The sequence below is a fragment of the Dromaius novaehollandiae genome, chromosome 2 (assembly GCF_036370855.1).
Source record: "Dromaius novaehollandiae isolate bDroNov1 chromosome 2, bDroNov1.hap1, whole genome shotgun sequence".
Lineage (NCBI taxonomy): Eukaryota > Metazoa > Chordata > Aves > Casuariiformes > Dromaiidae > Dromaius > Dromaius novaehollandiae.
In genome coordinates, this window is record NC_088099.1 from 118,869,749 (window position 1) to 118,889,924 (window position 20,176).

At 38.4% G+C, this 20,176-nt stretch overlaps 1 protein-coding gene across 10 annotated transcripts in view; it reads left to right on the forward strand.

The window, feature by feature from the left end:
- Positions 1-20,176, forward strand: part of GREB1L (GREB1 like retinoic acid receptor coactivator) — a 145,878-nt gene that overhangs the window by 9,897 nt on the left and 115,805 nt on the right. Inside the window, exon 2 of one of the 10 annotated variants that reach the window (XM_064507279.1) lies at positions 5,189-5,321. The exons of the other annotated variants lie outside the window; for them this stretch is intronic. The gene's annotated coding sequence lies outside the window, so the exon portion shown is untranslated. The remainder of the gene's footprint in view (positions 1-5,188; positions 5,322-20,176) is intronic. 10 annotated transcript variants of the gene reach the window in all.

Below are 20,176 nucleotides of genomic sequence, written 5' to 3' on the forward strand. Positions count from 1 at the left end.
ACTGTCCTGAATTATATGCCCTTATTTATATTTCTGAAAATCGAGTTGTATGTGTGTCCCTATGTTTTATTTTTCAGGTCATATTGGTGCTTATGTGATGATGCAGTATGTGGGTTGCAGTTTCCTTCTAGCTGCCAGTGCTGTAATGGGACATATTCCACATTCTATGGAAAGATGGCAAATGTGGAAAGAAGGGCTTTGTGCTTTTTAATTCCTCTTAGGAAAAGAGCAGTCGAGACTGGATGACAACATCCAGCTCCAAATGATTGTCTCAATAAACCGTGGGAGGCTGAGGTTTTATGAAAACCACAGCAAGGGGGAAAGAAGAACTAGAAAATGGTTCCTAGAGATTAGATGTTCTCTGAGAAACTCCATTGCAGGAAGAAGTTGCCTGTCAAGTTAACAGTGACCAGAGCAGAACTGTTATGATTCGTGACTGTAGTCCTTCCCCGAAGGACAGAAAGTAGAGGCCAATGCATGGAAGGAAGCTGACCTCAGGATGAATTCATTAAAACAATTCTATCCTTGTTCCAAAGTGCAGTTCATGCTGAGAGAGACTGATATATTTCTCATTTAAAAAAGAAAAAAAGTGTTGAAAATGAAGTCTGTTCTTTGTGTTGTCTTAGTGCCTTATGTGGAATAAATCTCACAAACTGCCTGTGTTTCTCTTAGCCAATTTGCAGAGATGTGAGAATAAATTCATGAATCCTCTTGTGTTCATACTGTAATTATGAGTTCCAGGAAAAATAGCCCCAAACTGTAAAGGTATGGAGAAAATAGTTTAAAAGAACTTTGACGCGGCTTGGTGTCAAACTGTTGAGTAAAGAGTTGAAGAGAATATCACCATATATCCATACAAGGGCTATCTGACATTCAGATTGTGATTTTTTTGTTTGTTTGTTTGTTTTGGAAATGGGGCTTGCAAGAATCTATTTGCAGTCATTACTGGCTTACCTATTCCTGGTATTCTGTAACGCTTTATAGGTTTCTACAGCTATACTTATTTTTACTTAATAGAGCTTCTAAAGAATGATCCCTGTTGTTTACCTTTCTATTTCTCTTCTCTCCCTCCCTTTCCTGAAGAGCACTGTTACCATTTTTATAAATGCAGTTTTGTGGTAGATTAATGTTTAGGTTCTACTCTGCTACTACTGAATTAATTCTGTCAGAGGAAACATATTTTTGCAACTTCAGTTTAAGAGTAATACATCTGACCAGAACAGGCCAGAGGTGTACCTGAGGGATGTTTTTGTGTTCGGAACATGGCCAGCTGATAATATGGTCTATGGCAAAAAAGATGAAGGTTTGTTTGGATCAACTACAGATTTAAGGTTTATTTCCCTGAAGAATGTCTTAGTTCAAGGTAAAGAGTCAAGCTAAACAAAAAAACTTTAGGTTAAGTTAGAAAACCTAGAGTTCTAAACTAGCAACCCGAGAGCTAGGGAATCTGAAGAAAATGTGTTTAAATTTTGTTAGAAAAAGATACTGGAAAGCAGGCTCCTCAGAGTTTTGCTTCAGAGTTAGATTTGAGGTAAACTTATTTCCCTTCACATTTCAACCAAAAAGCATAAGATGCATCTGGAGAGCCTGCCTTGGCCTGGGAATCCTGAAGTTTTATTGGTCACTGTTGCCCTTGGTACTGAGGAGAAAAGCACTAGGGCACACTGCAGAGGGAGAAAAACCTTTCCTTCCCTTTTTATATGATTATGTCTCACTTATCATAGCAGTGCTGTGTAAAGGACATACATCTTAGAAGAGGGCTTTCCCTCTTACATTCAAAAACTCTGATAAATGCTCATGTAAAACTATAACATGATGTTATTTCATATGGTGGATTACATACCAGCCCATAAAGGGTATGGGGCTTCTATTACAATGATGTATTTCAAACCATGTACGCTGATGTTTGAAAGAAACAAAACCATCACAGTCAATAATTTATTTAACATGTTTTAGACAAATTACTAACATGCATTGGAGAAAAACTAGTTTTCGTGTCTTGTTTAGCCAGATTCTGTATGCATTAGAAAAACTGATGTATACGTTCCTGAATAACTCTAGGATAATGAGCGTTGCCTACCTGATCAGAGAGAATAGTATCAGTAAAACAAGTGGATTTCAGTTACAAGGCTCTAACCAAACTGTAAAGAGGCAACAAAAATAACTTCAGCTGTAAAAAACGTTGATGTTTGCCATGAATTTAAACAAATAACTTGTTTTCATTTGAATGCTCAGGGTGGCTTTGATAATAAGATGTGGGCTTGGGACTGCAGAAGATCTGGTTTTGCTTTCTAATTCTGCTACTGATAGAAGACAAGTGGCTTCTCTGTTCCTCAGTTTCCCTATCTGTAAAACGAGATTGGTGTTGATTCTGAGAGGTTCTTAAAGCACTGTATTACAGTAGTAATGATGTTCCATTGCTGAGTCTAGAGAGTCCTTAATTCAGGTCTCCTGTCAAGACCCTGATTTGCTGTGTTTCATTCTGCTATCACTAGCTAAGCCTTTGGCATAGCAGACCAACTTCTTGTCTTGGCCTAAATACCAACGGTTATTAATTTGGCTTTTGTCTTCAAACCTTCTGTTTAATTTGAATGGAAGCTAAATGTCTGTGTCTCCAGTTTCCAGGCGAGCTCTGGTTGCAGCATTTGGCAAGCTAGCGCGCTGACTCGAGCGATAGCGTTGTGTAGTGAAATGGATTGTAAAGTCCAAGGCCCTTTGTCTGCGGAGCTGCACACAGCTGTGGCTCTGTTTACCCGTGCAAATGGGGCTACCTAGTGTCCATGTTGGTGTTGAATGGTTATATAAAATACCTAGCGAAAATAAACTTAGACTGTGTCTAGCAGAGGGTCTTCAGTTAGTTAAAGCAAGCAGTAGTTGATGAGGGAGTAAATAAAGCATTTGAAGACCGCATGCTGGCACAGCCTTTCCCTTCCCCCCTTACCTCCTCTCTTTTTTTATTTGACCATATGTTTTAGTAGTCTAAGTACGTGTCAGTGGTAATCCGGGCTCCACACTTTTAAAGGATGATTACCCAGTTTGTTGCCAAAGTGAGACTTTTTCTTCCCCGTTTAGTTTTTGTGAGGGTCGTAACTAAACCTTTTTTTTATTGCAGATTACTTTTTGTATGGCTAAATTTAACTACATTTCTTCTAGCCTTCCTGTTACCAGTTTGTATGATATGGGGTCAAACAAACCAGTTTGTCTCGATCCTAATCTGAATTTCAGAGCCAATGTTCTTTACGCTCTGTCTCTCTATTCCCCTCCTCCTTCTATTCTCTTCACAAAAAGACGCATTGGGTCTCCTTCTCCCCCTCCATCCCCTCTTTTTTTCCCTTCTCTGGCTGTGCAGAAAAATAAATGTTGATTACCTCTCCTACTCATCCATTCCTCCAAATAGCTGCTTCTTACTGAGTGTGGTTGATGCATTAGAAAAATCAGAATATTCAAATTATTTGAAAGTACAGTTTGATACGCTACACTGAAGATAACAATTGTTGCAGATTTTTTGCATTACATTTTATGGATTTTTATGGGTTAAAGGAGGTCTCTGAAAGATGCAAAGTTTTATGATGACTTTCTAAAAAGAGAAAAATTCTTTTGTCAGGGTGTGATCAAGGTCGTGTTAGTTTTATATAAAACAATTGACAGGAATTCTGGGCACAGGAGTCTCTGCTGAGGCCTGTAATGAACCTTGGTTGAACACAGAGTGGTTATTAACTAACATTATGCTAGTACTTGTATGCTACCTTCATGGTAGTTCTTAAATGCTATGGTTACAGTGAGCAATCTAGTTGCTGAAAAAAGGTAAACGGGGTAGTTGGCTTACAGAAATTTGTTGTCATTTAACAGAATAAACATAGAATCTGTTATTTAAAAAATAAAAATACAAGCATACTGCCTTAGTGAATTGAAATGTATGTGTGTAGGGGAGGAGGGGAATAACACACAGAAAAAGATTTATGCCTTCCTTTGGGCTGTTGCTTAGTAACAGAAAATGCCTCTTAAGCCTGTTTTTGGAGAGGGGAGGGGTGAAACTTGATTCAGTGACCATCTGTCCCGAGCTGGTTGATTTCCTGTTGAGCTGTCCTTTGTTTCTGTCAAACAATTGATTGTTACCCTTTACAGATAAGAATACTGTTGGTGACATTGCACTGAATCAGCAGGTGGGTGTGTGTCAACCACAGAACAGACCTATTCATTTAAAAAATTATATATATTTGAGGGTTTTTTTTTTGGTTCTGAGGCCACTACCAGTAGTTTTGCTGTTTTATATTTATCTGTGTTGTGGTGTTTTTTTCCTCTTGTGGAATGCACATCAGAACAGAAGAAGAGTGCAATAAATTTAATTGAAACATTTATTTAAATAGGAAGTAATACCTTTTAGTAGTCTGAAGTGGTTAGGGAAAAGCAGCCATGGTTTTGGACATGTAAGCCTTTTGGTGGTGGGGGGCATGAACAGAGGTTAATTGAAGTCACTATTGAAGAATTCCCCACTCTCTGAAAACAAAACCCAGATTCTTAATTGCAAATGGAATATTTGCTATTCTTGCTTAATTGTCAGAAAATCATTCTTTGTTTGAGTACCTCCTGTTACTTGTTTAGGGGTAGTGTGCTGGATAGATGTGAATTCTGATTAGATTATTTTTAAGTCATTCTCCCTATTTATATTGCAAAAGCCTATATTTTTCTGTTAATTTTATGCATGCAGGGGACAAGGTGCATGTGTATGCAAACATGTGCATGTTCTCTGTAGCTAGCATTACTTGTTAAGCATTTCCACACCATTTCCTTCCCTGCCCTGAATTTTAGCATTCACAGAGGAGGTTCATAGTTCCAAGTAGCCACTGAGGAAAAAGTAAGGGATGTATGTTCAGAGAAGACAGGTAATATCTGCAGAAATAGAGTGAACTCCCTCCGTGTGTTGATGCTCACTGTATTTCCTTCAGACTGTGAAACTCTGTCCTGGAGTAGTTCAGTGAGGCTGTGCTACAGGGGAGGGGTGAGAAGGAAAGAGCTTTAGTACAAATATTCTTGGCATCTTACAGGTCTTTGCTTATTTAAGTTTAGCCTACTTATCACTCAGTAGATGAAATTTGTAGGTAATTCCCAAAAGTCACTTCACAGAGTGAGAAGGTGTTGGAAAAGTTCATTTCCCTTTCTCCTTCTCTTTTTCTCATGTGTTCTCCAGGTTGCCTTTCACATGTAGAAGAGATGCAGTCTTCAGCTTTTCAATGTGGTGCTGGATATATGTCAGATTTGGCTCTTCTTGAGGCTGGTAACAAGGTGCCTACTGCCCACTGATTTAGTGGATGTTGGCTAAGGTATTTTGTAGGTTTCTTTCTTTCTTTTTTTAAAGTCCCATGAAGTAGTTAAAACCTGCTATTTGATTTAATAGGAAAGGTTAGAATCAAACCACATAAATGAGCCCATGGTTAGATGTTCGTCAGCTGAATTAGCTAACTAACGTCCTTGCTGTTAGTTGCCCGTTTCCATGCCTGGTCCCAGCTTCTCCCTCTCTTTTGTTGCTGTTTGTATTACTTACGCAGTGATCTGACAGAGGAACTGACCCAGGTGAAGAACAACTTCTTCCAAGTTACTTTTTACATGGATCAGTTCCCTCATCCAATTTGATATATAGTGACACACAAAGCTAGGCTGGTACATTGAAATATATGGTGGTAAAAGTGATCGGTCCTGTGTAGCTTTTTCTTTTTCTTTTTCTTTTTCTTTTTTTTTTTTTTTAAAGAAAAAACATTAATGGCAAAAGTATTGAGGTGTTTATAAATATGCAGTTTCTGTCAGAGCAGTCTTACTCTGGGTTAGCTGGATGCATGTACAGGCATTGCTTCTGTAAAAATTGAACATGCATATGTGCTGCTTTTTGGCCTTCTTTATGTTAGACAGGGTTAAGTACCACCTACATGCCTTCCATGTATTTTCATACTGTCTTGAAATTCCACTGAAACTGAAAAACATTTATAGAACTAGTTCAAGCTAGGTTGGAGGGGGGTGTTTAAAAAATCACAGTGAAGAAACAGTTCTGAATTGGTTTGGAAAATGATCCTTTCCTCCCCACCCCCAACTGAATTTCTGGGAGGAAGAAAATTAAAGAACTTTGGAAATTTATTTCAGGCTTGAAAATTCTGTCCTAAATGTCCGGAACACTACTTTGTGGTTGGCATAGAGAAAGCAATGAGGTTATTTTAGTCTAGATTTTTGCTGTTCCCTTAAAAGAAGTGTTACTAAGCTGAATAGCTCAAATAGTAGGGAACAGACAAAAAGCCCAGTCTTTCCAGCATCTGAGGTGAGCAATTGAGGCATTGGCCTCTGAAGATGATAGGGCAGTCAGAATACATGCCTGTACCTGTCTTCATTCTTTCTTGGGCTGTGTTGTACCACACTTCTCCCAGTAAAACCAGCCTGATGTGTCCTCTGTCACCAGACAGGAGCAGCTACACGTCCACCACTTAGAAGGCACAGTGACTATGGTGCACCTTACATGTGGGAGGGCAGTAATTTTAGAAAGGAAAGTAGGTAGAAGGCTGACTCAGCCTCCATCTACGGAGCTGGTGGTGGTAAGGCTGTCCTTAATACCAGTTTGAGAAATCTTTCTCTCTTGTGATGAAAATGCCTGTTTGTGGTTTGCAGGAGAGAGTTTGGAGATTGTAGTTAGCAATGACTTTCTGCTGTGAGAGGGGAAAAAGCTGCTATCCTCCTCCTCGCTGCCCCAGCCACATGCATCAGAGGTGAAAGTGGCAACTTCCCCTTCTTCTGGGAAGCTGTAGCTGTCACTACCAGCAACAGTCTTTCCAGAGAGGAAATAACAACAACAACAACAACAACAACAAAAGGTTTAGAGGGAGCCATTGTCTCTGACAAGTGGCTTTCTGCTGAAGCTTAATTTTGGAAAGAAAAACATATGTACTCAACAGAGAGATGTTGCCAACTACTTGGTCGTCCATCATAGCCCTCTTCTGCATTGGTGGCTATCCGCCAGGCAACGCTCGACTTCAGAAGAGCTCTCAACCGTGGGCCTAGTGAGTTGTGCTTTGTCTCATCTTTGCTTTGTATTGACGTAGCTACTGAGCTGATCCACTTAGACCGCTTCTGGAAGCATGCTTTATTTTTTGCTTCTTTAAAGTGCCCTGTGGGAGAGCAGTGCCTATGATCAGCTCTACTGTAAAGTCTTTTGGGTCATCTAACGTGCCTCTTGGGTGATAGCTGTGCATGGTGGAACTGCTTAGTAGTCAGCAGCCGGCTCTGTGGAAGGTGATGTTTTCTGGGACTGCCTGTGACTGCTGCTTTAGTCACTTTTTTACTTTTTAAAATTGGGGAGAGTGATCCGTAGAGACGCTTTATGGGGGTTAGATGAAATTAACTGGTGTAATTTAACGTTGGTTTCATTTATGCTTCATCACCACAGAATCACTATAGGTATAGGTAGTGCCAGGAGAGAATCTACTTCCCTCCTTGCTGGAGGAATCCTTTCAAGGGGCTGGCCAACCAGTGTCAGGTAGGTGAATCCCATTTGGGGAGGCAATCGAGGCTGTGGCAAGCCACGTAGAAACAATGTGTGGGAAAACAGTCTTAAGATATGAAGCAACACATGATTAGAGGGAAACTTGGGAAAAAAAAATAGAATTTCTGGTGACTATGCAAACTTATAACTGGTTTTAATCATATGCTTCTGAAAATGCTTTGTAAGCTAAGGAAAGTCATCTAAATATTTTAGGAAGCTTTCTTAGATTTATCAAAACTTGCAGTTTCTTCTGAAATCCTTTTCTTCTAAAATAAAATATTTTTGTGATTCTTATTTTTCCTCTTTTACAGTCAGAGAATTGAGTCACCAAAAAAGGAGAGGGACTAATTCATCTGAAAACTGAACTTCTGAGTCGTAAACTAGTATCTCAAACCTGAGACGGTCTCCTTCTTGCATGTGGCTGGATCAAATGTGCTCCTTTATAATCTGCTGGCTCACTTTTGTTACTAATATGCACACCACTGTAGTGATGGGCCTGTTTCTTGACACCTGATTGCATTTGGGAGAAGGGACTAGCAATTCCTTTCTATATCCACAAAAAGTGGGAATGGAAAACGCGAAAGAGGTATTCTTCCATACATAATGACTTATTGGATTTAATTTAAATACTCATTTTGTTTTTATCCAGAAGTTAGAGCTGTCTGAAGAAGTACTGCTGTTTTGCCATATGATCAGATGAACTGCTGAAGTAGGTTTTGAGGGTGTAACTTCATTGTTTATTAATAAACTTTAGCATGATCCTAACATTCATACAAAGTAGTGTAAAAAAATCTGGACTACTGCATGTAAAATAGGTGTTGCTGCTGTGTAGTAGTGCTTTATATTTGTGTGGATGGCTGTAAATGACTGCAGAAGACTAAATAAATAGAAGCACTAGCTCATGTTTGTATCGGTGTATTGAAATGGCAGTCTCTTTCAATGAAAGAAATACCTTATCAGTTGGAAGAGAATTGAGGAATATGTAAGGAGATGCAAGACCAGTGTCTCTTTTTGAACTACTGTTGCTTTCCAGGTTTTTTGATGCAAGAGTTTTCATCATGTGATGACCAAGCAGGTCATTGTTTCTACTTTTTTCCCCTCACTGAATAAAAATGTTTCTTCCTTTTCCCTCCCCTCTTTTTCTTGCCCTCCAACACTACTATGCTTTGTCTTTGTATCTAACAAGTTGACCTGGCTTGTAAAGAAAACTTAGTTTTGATTAATAGGCAGATGTTTTGGATGGTTATAGAGCACTTGGGTATGTGTAATTTGTGTGGGATTCCAGAACGCTCAGCTGAGTTTATCAGTAGTTTTCTGAACATGCTTGTTTTTCACTGAAGGGGGAGGAAACTGTGTGTATACAACTATATGTATAAAGTTCAAGAAGCATTCAGGTGTTCTAGGGACTGGTCTAGCATAATCTATATGGTTGAGTTTCTTGCTCATTTTTCAAAAATCCTCACCTGTTGCTTTTTTTCAGTTTTTTTTTTTTTTTTTCCTAAGTGGTTAGATAACAGCAAAGAACACAAGGATCGTCTTGGAATTGAGGTGACTAAAGCTGGCAATTGGAAGATCTTTGTTCTAGTCTGTCTTGAGTACAAATTCCCAAACAGATCTGGAGGCGGGGGTGGAACGGATGACTTGGATCTCAGTTCTTCTTTTTTTCTGTTTGTCTTTTTCCCTGTCCAAGAGTAAAATGGGAGTATGTTGTTACTTAAATAAGCAGCTAAATTCTTCTTAATGTGTGTGCTGAATTAGCACCCCCACAAAGGCCCATAAATAAAGTGTTTGTGAGGTTTAAAAAAAAAAAAGTCCTGGGTGGATATGTTGGCTTCTTCCTTGCAGTGGGCTTGTTTAAAATGAATTATCTGTTAAGTCCCAGGAAAGTGGCTCTTTTATTGCTCTTCTTTTCGGAATGCAGTATATTAGTGATATCTAGAGGGGCAAAGAACATAAATAATGTTTGTTTCAAGGCTTGTTGGGTGCAAATGGTAGGGGGGTTCACACTGAAGACAGCTGTTTTGTTTGGTGTGGCTAATCAGGAGTGAGGCTGGAATAGCTCATAGCTGTCATTCAGGTTTTGTTTCAAAGTCCAAGGACCCACTGGGAAAAACAAAAAGCTAATGAAAGCTGACTGTATTTCAACCCAAACCCTGTGGAATCCAAAATGATGTCCCGACAGTCTGTGTATTCTTATTCTCCTGCATTCCCATGGTTACTAAGGTAACAGGTTTTCAGAGGCTTTACATCTTCATTGTCAAGTATTTGCTACACTTATTGTTGCTGTTTGCAGATTAGGGCAATTTAAACAATGCCTTTTGAAATGGGGACCAAAAAATACAAAAAGAAATATAGTAGAAATAGATGTAATGAATCAATTACTCCCCCCCCCCTTTAAATTTTCAGTGCTACTTTTCAGAGGCTGCATACAAAATGTCACACCTACGGTATGGGCTTTAGGCATAGGAAAAATGCTTTTTAAGGCATGTTCCCTACAGGACTCTTTGAATACAGATGTTAAGAATACCACATGTAAACTACCATCTCCAAGTAACAGAATCGTCTTGAAGAAACTTAGGTTCAGATTTGCATTGGAGTTTTGTTCCTGTGATTATTATACATCTAAGACAGTTACCTGAGTCTGTTAAGCCATGTGATGTTTTCATTACTACATCTGTGAAGTCATACTGTAAAAAGAAAGTATCCAGGGACAAATAGGAAAAGACTTTTCCTGAAAAATTTAACTGCATGCCAAACTCTTGTAGTCAAACGTGCCCAATTGATGCTCTTTTGCGTCCATTTATTTCAAGCAGAAACACTTCTGTTCACATTTTCCCTAGAAGGCTGGATCGTGGAGGAAATGGTCAGACTTGTAAATGTATCTCCAAGCAAAAGGCGCTCTCTATTGATTTGGTAACTGCTGCAGCAATGTACAAACTTCTTAGAAGCCAACAGTAATCTTCTGTATCTATGTTAGGAGAGCTATATTTTAAAAATTGGTACAAATGTTAATTCCTGCAAGTAGTAGTGAAGACTTTTAGTCAACCCATAAAACAGCTTGATGTAATTAGGTAAGTAATTTTAAACATTTTGTGATTCAATTTTCCTTCTGTAAAGCATGGATAATGCTCAGATATCTATTTGGAAGGAGAGCTGTAGATCTTAACCAGTGCTTATAAAGTGCTTTAGAAAATTTCAGTGCTGTATGTTTAAGATTACACGCTCAGATCATGACGTATGGAAGAAAGTTTGAACTCTCCCCGTTAGCTATTTCCCACTGTGTCAGTTATGGCATAGTTTTAATTGTATAATTATGTGATATTCTTCTCATTGTACATACAAGCTTTAATTAAAAAAAATTCAGAATTTATTGCACTCTCTTAATGTACAGTGAGCTAGTGCTGTCAGGTGTTTATCACGTAGTTCACATAATTGCTGTTTTGTAAAAACGAATAAGTTTAAATTTTTTTCTTCCCCCCCACCATGTGGTTCCTTTCTTCCTGTCCTCCACTCTCCTTTCCTCCCAACTATTTTTTTGCTATTCTCCTGGTGCAGTTTAAAAGCTCTTCAAAAAGCAAAGTTTGTTAGCACCTTGCTGTAGAGCTGCTTATGGCTGATGTTGCCAAAAAGATGGTGTGAACAGTTTGAAGAGGATGGGGAAAGTTTAAAGCTGTTGTTAAAGCTGTTGCAAGTTACAAATTATTGCTTCATACCTATTAAACCATTCACATTTCTGACCTTTCTCATTGCTGGTAACTGAGTTTGTTGTATCTTTTCACTTAACAAACAAACTGCTTATTATTTTTTAATATATGAAGCCAGTGCTCATCTCTAATTCTGCAGCTAGCAGTAGCACTTTTGCATGAAAGTCCATGTTTAAACTAAGTTTCTGTAAAATAAAATCACTTTTCAAACTAAATTTCTTATTCTGAAGTTGAATCTGGCATATGTAGATAATCCAATAAGCAATTTCTAAGTACAGGTTATGTTTTTCCTGTGACTGAAAAAGCATTTTTCATTTGCCTGTCTCCTGTCTCTTCATAATAAAGCTGCATCAGATTAATCACCTTCAAATGTTAGAGTTTCTGTGAGTGGGTTTGGGACTGAGTTTGGGGTGGAATTTTTTTGTAGCTTTCCTTGCTGCAGCCTCAGTCATGGCAGCTGCTTTAAAGCTTGCTGTTATGTACATTCTGAAATGGATGATGCTGCTAAAGTGTATGTAATGAATCTTTTATGCTTGATATAAATTAAATATTGTTTATTTGAGAAGAATCCTATCAGTCTGGGGAAGATTCTGTGTCCTTGAAATGAATCAGTTGACGTATATTAGAGAGCCCAGTACTGGACAAACCCATATACAGGGGCTACTTGTGGGTGAGATGCCTGTAATGTGATCCTTTAGATTACATTATTTATAAGGGTTCGTTACATGCAGGCAACATTCTCATTGCTTATTTGCTGCAGAATGTAGTTTATTTGGAAGCATAAGCTGTGGAGGCCCTGTTGAATACTGTTTTATTACAGTTTCGCAAATGCTGCTGACAGGTTTGTCCTTAGCTAGGCAAGCAGTTAACCATGTTTAGTTATGCCAGTCACTACCCCCATTATCAACAAGGGGTAACTCTCTTGAGGTAGACAAGTTTTAGCAGGCTGGTGTGCAGATACACCTAAGTACAGAGCAGATTACCCCAGAAAAAGGGAGGTGACAGATGGGTGGCTGACAGCAGCGGGGTGAAGCAGAATGCAGACTGAATTATTCCCTGCGACGAAGGACAGAAGGTGCTCTCACCTTCTCATCTCTCGCAAATTATCATTTTTAAGGTGTTTGTAGGGCAGCTTTTAATTTGATTAGGTCATTTCCTTAATAGTTCTACACGTGTGGTTTTTACATTGCCTGGATGAAGGTGTGATTTGACATCAAAATGTCTGTGAACAAATGATGACTAGACTTTCTCTCTTTGTAATAAGATATTTATAATAAGAATTAAATCTTTCTGGCAAATACAAAAACCTGTGTGAGGAAATATGGGAAAAACGTACACTTCTGTGAGATTCCAGAAGGAATGGTAATCTTCTTTCCATCTCATTTAGAGGTGTATATATAGTGCATGGTAGTATTTTCTTTCATGAGCTGCATACCTTATTTCTATGTGCCACGGAATTAAAATTGTTCATTAAAATCTTAACTTCTGTGTTCCTGAATTAAACTTGTTTAAACCTATTGTCACACTTGCAGAGACTCTGTTATTTTAATTTCCTGTGAGCTTTATGAAGACAGGGAAGATAAAAGGAGATGGGTGGCGGCTTTATACCTTGTCAAGCTTTTGAGACCCAAAGATACTAGTATTTAACATGTGGCAGTTGTAAATTTACTCGGAGAGCTTGTAAATTCCTTCATTGGAGAGAGGGAAAAAAAGAAAGTCACCAAAGTGTTAAGATTATGAGTAAGAACTTGGATGCAGAGGGGGCCACAAAAATGTGGAGGGGGGGAGGGTTTGGTTGGTTGTTGTTTTTGCTTTATTGTTATTCATATTACTCTTTTACAAACTCAGAATAGTCATTAAAAGTGAATGTGGAAGGAGACTGTAATAATCCCCCAGCAGAATTCTTCCATTCTGTACGAAATACCTTAATTCCTTGTGGGAGAAGGGATGGATATCCCCCTACATCCAGTGTGCAGAATCCCTCAGAAAAGGCTGGAGGACACCTCCCCATGAGGGAGTGGATAGGATGTCTTGGTGCTTTGTGGATGCTCCATCTTTCCAAATGTAACCTCGTAGCACTTACGTGGACCTCAAGGGGTGCTTGCATTCTGTGAAAGAAAACCTGTTGTCCTCCATTGCCCTTCCACTCCCTGACCTAAAAGTCAGGAATAAGTCTTGTGCAAAAATGGATTTTCAAATCATTTTTTCTTCAATTCTACATCTTTGTTTTGTTTCCTTAAACAAGTCTTTTATTTTTAACAGTAGAGAGCAGAGGAAATAGGTGGAGAACTGCAGAACCAGAAGCACAGGACTGTAATGGCACTTGAATTAGCAGTTGTTTCTTACCCTGTCTGGAGTGGGTACTTAAGGCTCCCGGCTTAGATCAGCACGTCCAGTGGAGGCAGATACTTGTGTGTTTCACATCTAGGAAATACAGGTTCACCGAACAGTTTGTAATAGCTATCACAGAAAGAAGATGCCTAGCAGCAGAGAGAAATGAAACTAATCTTCATTAAATTAGTCATCATAGAGAACTCATAGTTAAAAAATGCAGGAGTAGGTGAACTGTGAGTGTATCCAATTTAAGTTAAACTGACAAAAAATTTTTGCTTCGTTTGTTGGGAAAAAACAGGGAATGGGAGAAAGAATCAAAAGAAAAGCAAATTTAGGAGTAAAACGCAAATGTATAGAGTAAATGATTCATGAAAATAAACAGACAAACCGAGCAGTTAAAACTCCTTATTCTTCTGTCATTCTGGATTTTTACTTCTGTATTATCCTGTTTGGAGCTCTTAGAGAGTAAGTTGGTAAGTGAAAGGTAAACTGGTTGCATGGCCGAGGCTAAAGTGTGAGTTTAATCAGACCCCCTTGCAGCACATTGATATTCTGCTGCTGTCCCATGTTTTAGGGTGCTCAGGACAGTTTTACTGCTGTCTTGCCGTGCCTGCAGCACGGCTGCCACTGGGGCGTGTAGGGTCCTTTCTTACTGTTCTTGTGCTTTTGTTTGGGGTGAAGAGGTGCATTTAGGCTGGGGATTTTACTTGTTACGCTTCAGTCTGCCATTTACAGAAACTGAAGTGTTATTATGTTAGGAGATTTCACTAGCTTTTATGAAAAGCACACAACTTTACTTTTTGGAGAAAACGTAATTGCCCAGAGCCGGAACAGACATGTTTACTTACGCTAGTTGTCAGTACAGCAGTGCTGCCGTTGGGCCTTGTTATGCAAACACTCTTCAAACACAGGAGAGAACATCTATTTATTATGTGGATGTTATAGTCTGAATAAACCAAACAGTAACAGAAACCCTATTGAGCTTAGCATAAATTCACAGCAAATCTTGTATGCAGTTAAATGGAAGAACTTTCCTTTATCTAGAAATCTGCCTGAGGTTTAAAGCGTGTGTGACAGTACCATCCTGACAAATGCAATATTTAGTCTCAAAAAGGGGCAAGGAAAATTGGTATGTTACAAAAGACCAGTGTTCTGTATGTGGTGAGTATTTTAAAGTACTTTGCAGGCACCAAATGAGCTTCAGTAATATGTATTTCAGCAGCATAACACTAAATTGCAGAATTCCACAAGAAGTGTGTCTTGTCTTATTTCACAAGAAGGAAATCCTGAACATAAAATTCTTCACTTTCTCTTTGCTGTGGCCTGTTCTAGCTCTAGAATACCTCTCTCTCGTGTTTAAAAAATGAGCAAACATTCTCTTCAAGATTTTCATTGCTGAATTTCTGAACAATCACACAGATTAACAGGCTTTTCAGCTGGTTGCCTTGGAGGGGGGGAAGAAAAAGGGTAGTTATTCTGAAAACTGGTGTTGCTTTAAAAAAAGAAAACATGTCTGTCTGTGTGTTTTGGAGGTTTTTTCTTTTCTTCTGAGCTAACCTTCAGCTTTTGATTTCATTCCATATTAAATCAGGTAGTACCAGCAAATATTCCAGGAGTGGCTCTTAAAAGACATGATTCTCATTTCTGTTTATGATGATCATAATAAATTAAATACCAGCATATTTAATACAGGGTCTTAAGTGCATCTAGCTAAAGAGCATGATCTGCTGTTCATTCCATTTCAGCCTTGTTAGTCTCCTAATTTTCTGAAGAAGACTTGAAGAAAAATTAAGGGAAAACAATTTTTGAAAAATCACCAGTCTGTAGACTCATGTAGTGTATTTGCACACAGTCTTTCTAGTGGAACTTAACCTAAAGCAAATGCACTACATTAAAGTCTTTGATTTAGTTGGTCTGGTCATAACAAATGTTCCAAAAGCTTAGTTTAGGAAGCTTTAAAGTGAATGAAAGTTGTTTTTGTTAAGCGATTGCTATAATTGTGTAATTATACCAGATAGTTGAAGAAAAATCGTCCTACTTTCTGTAGATGTGGGGGAGTTTTGAATATGTGTAGGAATTACTTGACCAGTCCATGTGGAATCCTGTTTTTCCACCAAAGTTCTAGATTTTATTTTAAATTCCTTCTGAAAACATCTCTCTCGATATTCTTAAGAATAAAATCTATCTAATCTGAAACTTTCTCTTGAAAATTATTTTCAGCAAACTGAAGTATGTTAATTTAAAAGCTTATCCTTTGACATGAAGCGTTACATGTATGTTTTTTCACTATAACATGGATTCTACTAGGTGCTTCATATGTGTATATTTTTAGAAATATATAAGTGTAATATGTGTATGTATCTGTTTAGAGATATATAATTAAGGGTGCCAGCTTTGACAAGGAATTTGAGAATTTTGCAACTTTAAATTTCTTTTTTGTTAAAAAATTTTTTTAACTGGAAAAAGTTTGAATGCTGCTATTTTTTAAATAGGAGTCTAAGGATTTATTTCTTACACACCTCTAGATCTTTCAAAAATATGGTATTACCCTTCACTGGAGTAGAATATATTTACTTCAATAAGATCCAGACATGGCTAAACACCACACAATAGCAGTTGTAGTTCAAATGCCAACTCTTTTGAATTATTTTTGACTTTTTTTCTACATAGTTTGACTACTAAAAGCAAAAGCCTTTTGTAGTAACATTCAGGTAATTCCAAAATAACTATCCTTTTCAAAGTCTCCTTTCAGTATAGGACTCCATGTACTGTTCTAAAGACCTTTTTTGCAGTATATCTTGATTCTTAATACAAATTTTTCATGTGTAGTCTATGTGCTGTCATGTGGCCCAGAAATAACTTGTTACATTTTCCGCTTGCATACAAATCCTTCATGTTGTGATTTCTGTAAGACGCTCTCTGTTTTGAAACAAATTTGTCCAATATTAAACTTTGAGTTGAATTTTAGCTGTTTGCAGTCTTAGATGTTGTATGGTTTTCTGCAGATTTTTCAGAAGGTTGTGAAGATTGAAATTATGAGTAAGAACAGTAAGATGATTTAATTGTTGAAATCTTTTGTGTGTTCCTGATTTAAACAATAACCTTTAGCAGATGTATAACTTTTAAAGAAATAGCACACTATGAAGCATATGGATTATAAATTACATAATCTGAAACTGAACAAAACCATCTAAATTCTAGTAAGGTCAGGTTTACGATGCTTCAGAAGAACTGCTCACTTGAGAAAAGGCTGTTAGCCTGAGCAGTTAGGCAGCCTAGCAATTTATGCCCATTGTGACAAAGACTACTAATGAAGAAGCACAGGCATTGCAGGTTCAAGCTATAAACTTTGTTTCTGGCACACTGGCAGCTCTTCAAAATGTCTTTTGTTGACAAACAAGAAAACTCTTGCAATGTGAGTGAGTATTGCGTCTTGCAGCACACATGTATCAAAGATGAAATGAAATGTAAGAATATTCTTTTGAGTTTTTGGTATCCCTTTGATGGGAGGATGCTACATGGCGGGGGGGGGGGAAGAGTTTCAAGAGCCTTTTGGTGCTCCAAAAGTTTTCCTGCTTTGTATGTTTTTGAAGCACTCTGTGCTGAACACCATTTGCTGTCAGAAGCAGTGACTGAATAAGACTGGGGTTTCTCCTCAAAAGCAGTGCGTAAACGAGGGGTTTATGATAAACAGTACAAACCTCTTCTTTTTTTTCTCGTCTTCTTTCCTTTCTATAAACTGACTGTACTGCCTTTACAGAATTTCCGCACACAGCACTTGTAGCAGGACAGACTGGGAAGCAGGTTTGCTGTTCACCCTGAGTACTGTCAAGCAGGGGCACAGGTTGCCCAGATGTTGGGCAGTCTCCGTCCTTGGAGGTTTTCAAGACCCAGTGGACAAACCTCTAAGCAACCCTATCTGATCTCACAGCTGACCTTGCTTCTTCTGTTCTTGCCTCAATTATTCTGTAATTCTAAGAATAAAGCAACAGGGATCTAATGAAATGCAGATCTTCCAAAATAAAAGGCAGTTTTCTGTATGGGTTCAACAAGATCAAAATCCTACTCTCCATTATGTTTGTCTTCACTGAACCAGGTGGTGTACATGCTTCTCTTTGAGATCACTTGAATTCTTAATTTGTAAGATGTGTACAGGACAGTTGCATAGCAAAGTGTGATTGGAGGGTATTGCTCCTGTTACAATTCTGCAAGTGATGGTATTGGATCTTCTACCTAATAATGCTGAAGTGGATTAGATAGTTGGAATGACCCACCTTATTATCTGTGGAACAGCAGTTCTGTGGATTGTGAATGTTCTTTGTAAAATATTAAAATTTTAGGAAAATTAACAAAAGAGGGCTAATACTATCTATGTAGCAGTTCTCAAATCTGGGTGGAGATATTGTAGGCCATGCTGCAAATCTAAGGTAAATTATTCTTTGAGTACCCCCTTCCTTGACATTTAGTGCTTTAATAGAACAGTAGATTAAAACATCTCTCATTTGTTCAGACTGTCCAAACTGCATGTATCTTAACAGTAATTGGGCCTAATTCTTGTATTATTTGCATTAGCGCATGAATCTTTCTAATTATTAAGTATATGGAGTGCTACAGCCTCTAGTTAGATACATATTGGTTGAATATCCTTAAGGGAGGACACTTGCTGTTGTTCAGCTGAGTAGTGCTATAGTAGTTTGAAACAAAGGCCAAATGAGTACCAAAGATTGGCTGCAGCTAACTTGGGTTTGTAGCAAGGGATACAGTGAAAACCAGAAGGCTAAAGGGGTTGTCTTCCATCTGTGCTGAAGATGCAAAGTCATGCTATCTAAAGGAAAAGAAAGATGACATTGCCCTTTAGCCTGGGTTTAATGTAGGTCAGTTGGGTCACCAGATGACATGACTTTAATGGCCAAACTGCTTTTAACAATTGCCTTGGGCCGTGTTTAATTTCACTGATCTTTGCCAACCTTCAGGAGAAGGGAGAAGAAAAATCCACCTTATCTTCTGGTTTTGACACACTGTGCAATCTGCTGCTTCTGTGATCTTTTATGGCTGACTGGTCAGTATAGAGCTACATGTGCCTATATGATTATACACATATGAAAAGTGTAATTTACTTCCAGATTGTTCAAAACCTGTCAGACTAGTTTTTTTAATCTCAGTTTCTTACTGGTAAGTATCTCAGGAACTGGGCAGACAGGCAAATTATTCTCACGTCATCTTTGTTCCTCATAATTTTTTTCTTCCTGAATAAGAGTTTTAAGCCAATTACTCAGTTCTTTCCTTAAAGATCTCTCTCTCGCTTTCTCTCGCTCGCGCGCTCTCTCGCTTGCGCGCTCTCGCTCTCAATTTGACTTACTCTGATAACTTAATCCTCTTTTGTACTGAAATATCTCTAATAAAACCTGTTACCTAGTGAACATTTTCTGATAGATGAAAGACACTAAATAGTTAAATACAACATTGATTTGTAATAAATCTCAGGCTGGGTGGACCAAAAGGCTTGTCATAGTTCTTGATCTGCGCAACTACCATGAACAGAATTTCTGGTCAGTTTAAGTTGACCTGTGACTTTACCCCTCTTTCGCATGCAGGGTCTTCCTCCTATTTGTGCAGCACTGTAAGAGACATAATCATATACCATAATAACAGAAGAGTAAGGATAATGCTGAACTCTATTGTCCTACTCCTTTTCTGTCCCGTTGATGGACTGGGATAATAGTACAGGGGATATACAGTGCCTTCTTTCAGAAATTCCTCAGTATGTATCTTGAAACACGTATGCTTATATTTCAATTTTATATAGATACTCTGGATGGGTATTGCTCAGAAACAATGTCTGGTGGTTGTAATGGAGAGTGCTATTAATGTGCTAGCTTAATGGTCCGTAATGATTGGAAAAAAGACAAAACAGAACAAATGTTAAGAGTTACTAGGAAAAAAAGAGAACAAAGGAGAAAACATGATTTTTGCCATGCACACAAGTCTTAGTATATCTACATCTTGAATGTCACGTGCAGTTTTTTTTCCCTCCATCCTCCATGTTCTCCGATAAGAGATACTAAAGTTGGAAAAGATGCAGAGAGACGTGATAAGCATGCTCAAAGGTGTGGCGCAGCTACTTTGTAAGGAACAGCTAAGTTGACTAGACTTCAGCCTGGAAAAAAGACAGTTGAGGTCCATAGAAGCATGTGGGGCAGAAGGCAATAGTTGTTCATGTCTTCTGCAGCAGAAGAAATGGGGAGCATCAAATGAAATTAGCAGGATCCATGCTGAATGCAAATAAAAGGTGATAATTGCACGTGTGAAGTGAGTTGTGGAACCCCTTGCTCAGGACACAATGGGTGCTGAAAGCTGAGGTGGCTTCTAAACCAACTGGACAAATTCATTATTACTGTTAAATAAGCCCTGAGCTGTGAATTGGCGGAGGTTGGGAGAGTATTTTGGATAAATATCCCTAAGGAAAGTCCTTCTCCTCCCCCCCCCCCCCCCCCTTAAGTATCTGCTACTGGTCACTGTGGGAACTAGGCTATGAAGCTTGTGGTCTGACATGCTATATCTGTTTTTAGGTTGTTCTGACCATCCTCTCATTCTTCACTGATTGTGTGGGTCTTTGGGT